Source organism: Pteropus alecto, unplaced genomic scaffold (assembly GCF_000325575.1).
Source record: "Pteropus alecto unplaced genomic scaffold, ASM32557v1 scaffold52, whole genome shotgun sequence".
Lineage (NCBI taxonomy): Eukaryota > Metazoa > Chordata > Mammalia > Chiroptera > Pteropodidae > Pteropus > Pteropus alecto.
The window spans coordinates 3,865,414-3,868,594 of NW_006433941.1; the positions used below are offsets into that span (position 1 = coordinate 3,865,414).

Below are 3,181 nucleotides of genomic sequence, written 5' to 3' on the forward strand. Positions count from 1 at the left end.
TAAACAATCCAATTAAAAAGCCGAAATTAAAACAGCAACTTGTTATTATTATTATTTTGCCTTCCCTGGTTATATCAACCTTTATCCTCCTCCAAGATTTTATAAGAACAGCTCAAAGTCATGGCCTGCTAGTTAAGTTAAAGCAAGGAGGCCTGGAATTCTAAAAGAAACTCACCCAAGTTCACCTGATATGAAACTGGGAGCTGGTGGGGCATAATGGCCCATGCTTGTGCTTGCTTTGGCAGCACATATACTAGAATTGGAACAATGTGAGATTAGCATGGCCCCTGTGCAAGGATTATACGCAAATTCGTGAAGCATTCCATATTTTTTAAACAAACAAACAAACAAAACAATGGGCCCATGCTTGTACCTATCACTGGGTCTGGGTTTACAGGGTGGTCCTGGGTGGGCTTCTTAGAAATCCTGCTAACTATGCCAAATAAACATCGACATAAGAAACATCCAAACCTGTATACAATTTTTTAAGAGTTTATTTGAGCCAAACTGACGACATATGCTGGGGAGCAAGATCTCAAATGCTCCCTGCTTAAATTTTTTTTTTTTTTAATTTAAAATGATTTTTATATTTTTTTATCATCACATCAGTAAAATAATTCTTTTAGGAGTTTTGATATTTCAAATGCTTTATTTGGGAGACTGACTTAGGATATTCTTTAAAATTTATCTCAGAGATGTTTGCAAATATTCCTTATTTCAACTATTAGCATTCACAGAACATTATGGCCATTCCTATGAAATATGCATGTAGAAGTTTTAACGTTTAATGATTCAAGTTTCGAGCACTGTTTGTGTCTAACAGTTACAGCAATGGTAAAAATTAGCTGCTCATATTTTTGGTTGAAATAATAAAACTTTTTCATTTTAGAAATGCAAATTTGATACCGATTCTTGTACAATATAGAAAGATGCTTCTTGCTGTTCTCATATAATTATAGTATTGGAAAATTCCTAGGTTGAAGGTTATTTTGATAGTATTTCAGAAGTATATGTTTATGACTCAGAAGATTCGTGGTTATGATATTTTGTAAAAAGCAAGAAATATATCTAAACTTTATTATCTCTTTTTATGCACTTTACTTTTACATTTTACAATACATTTATGCGTGTATAAATATCAAAGCTGTGCACACTAACTATTCACAAGAATTTAAAAGCATCGGCAGTGTAATCAAAATAGAAAGAAGAGAACCCAAATTTAAGCAATAGCAATGATGTGATTCGAGGAGAATAATAAAATGGTAATTATTCTAAATCTCAGAATGCTTCCCTGCCCAAGAGATTGGGCCGTGAACATTTCTCACATTTACTTTGACAGAGGCCCTTTTATCATCAGAACAACCTACATCATTTGGCTGATAAACTAAATTTATAATATTAAAATTTATATTGGTAATTAATTTTATCTCTCATTGCAGTTACTATAATAAAATTTACTGACACTGAAACATTTCAATAGTTTATCAACAGTCAGGTTTACATACACACACATACACACACACACAATAGGACAAATTAAGAACAATGAAAGTGAATCAGATTGGCAACTTTGAGTGATTTCATAAGCAAACTAAAAATCTCCCTTGCTTCCATTCCTGAATTAAGCCTAAATTTGACCTCTGATAAATACCTCCCAGGTTACTGCTTCAGCAGCTGCTTCTAGGGAATCAATCGCCTTCTCCCTCCCTCTGGCACCTGAAGGCTTGCTTTGGGAAGCAGCTTTAGTTATACAACTAGACTTGACTCCCTCAAAACCAATCCCTGGCTTTAGATGATTGTTCTGTGCACCTCACCTAAGTTGGGACAATTGAAATTCCTTCCTTAAGAATTTTGGCTCGAGACTGACTGGTCGCTGCTAGTGCTTATGTCCTTCAGCCATGTCAAAGGAATGCTGAGGTGAAAGAAAAGAAAAGCAGGGCACCAATGGTAAGCAGCCCTCTTTGAGTCCCTGGTTCTACTGGAAGTTTGCTTTGAGGCCCTGTCTGTGAACTGAGAGGCACAGCTATACTTTTACATTCTTTTGTTATTTTCTGCTTTACCTCATGTGGCGTTTGTTATTTGCTACCGACAGTCCTAACTAACCATTCCCTTAGCAAAAAGCCCCCTTCCACTTCTCTTCAATAATGAGCCTCGAGGACAAAAATCCTTAAGTGTGCCTTTATTTTTTAAAGCAAGGGTGTATTTATAGGGCCCATGCTTACTCTGTGCAGACAGGATGTGATGCAGGTCTGAATTAAGGGCCTCTGGTGGCTTCTTAAAACATGTCCTAGTGTGGGGTTGTAATTTTAATGATATTAAATATAAAGAACTCTAAATTGTATATTAATTAGCTTTAATTAGCTTAATTTCCTAGTGAATGTGACCTTGTTGACAGGTCTAGATTATTAATTATGTCCCACAACAGAAGCTGCGAGACACAGATATGCATAAAATATGCATTGGCTCAGCGGAAAAGGGTATACTTGTCCTCTTCTGGATGGTGAAGTGACCAGCAGGAAGGATGAACTGCTGCTCCTGGAGGGTACTGAGGGCCAACAAAGCCTCATTTGATAGATCCCCAAACCAACAGCTTTGACTGCCTCTGGGAAGCGTGGGAGGATTCCCCCTGTTCCTCCTGGGATGTTGGCTGCTACCAGGTACAATGTGGGAAAGGCTGCCAGACCTAGTCCAAGGTCTTTCCCCAGACCTTGGACTAGGTCTGGCAGCCTTTCCCACAAGGCCCCTCCCCATTGCTTTCCTGCTATCTGAAAATTTTATACTCATTGCTTTTGCTGGGAACGTTTATAGAATGTGTTAAAAACAAGCCAACAGGCCCCAAATGGAGTCTTTTATGCTAAGTCCCATGTTACTAAACTGAGACAATTACAGTTTGGGCCTTTCCCAGAACTGGAATCTTAAACCATTCAATCAGGAATTGCCTGGTCAGCATTAGTGAAATAATCTGCCTGATAGATCCCTACCATCCCCTAAAGGAAAGTGACCTTGCAATAACCAATTAGTGGGTCAAATATGTGGTGACAGAAAGAAATCTATGAGTGGTGAACACACAATGCAATATATATATATATATTCCTTACTGTTAAATTATACACCTGAAACTTACTGGATTTTATTAACCAATGTCACCATAATAAAATTAATTTAAAAAAAAAAAGAGAAA

General features: G+C 37.2%; 1 non-coding gene across 1 annotated transcript; it reads left to right on the forward strand.

Annotated features, from left to right (window-relative positions):
* Nucleotides 1–229: 229 nt before the first annotated feature.
* LOC112477051 lies at nt 230–332 on the forward strand. Its single transcript, XR_003045310.1, has one exon. It is a non-coding gene; the product is annotated as a U6 spliceosomal RNA (small nuclear RNA).
* The last annotated feature ends 2,849 nt before the right edge of the window (nt 333–3,181 follow it).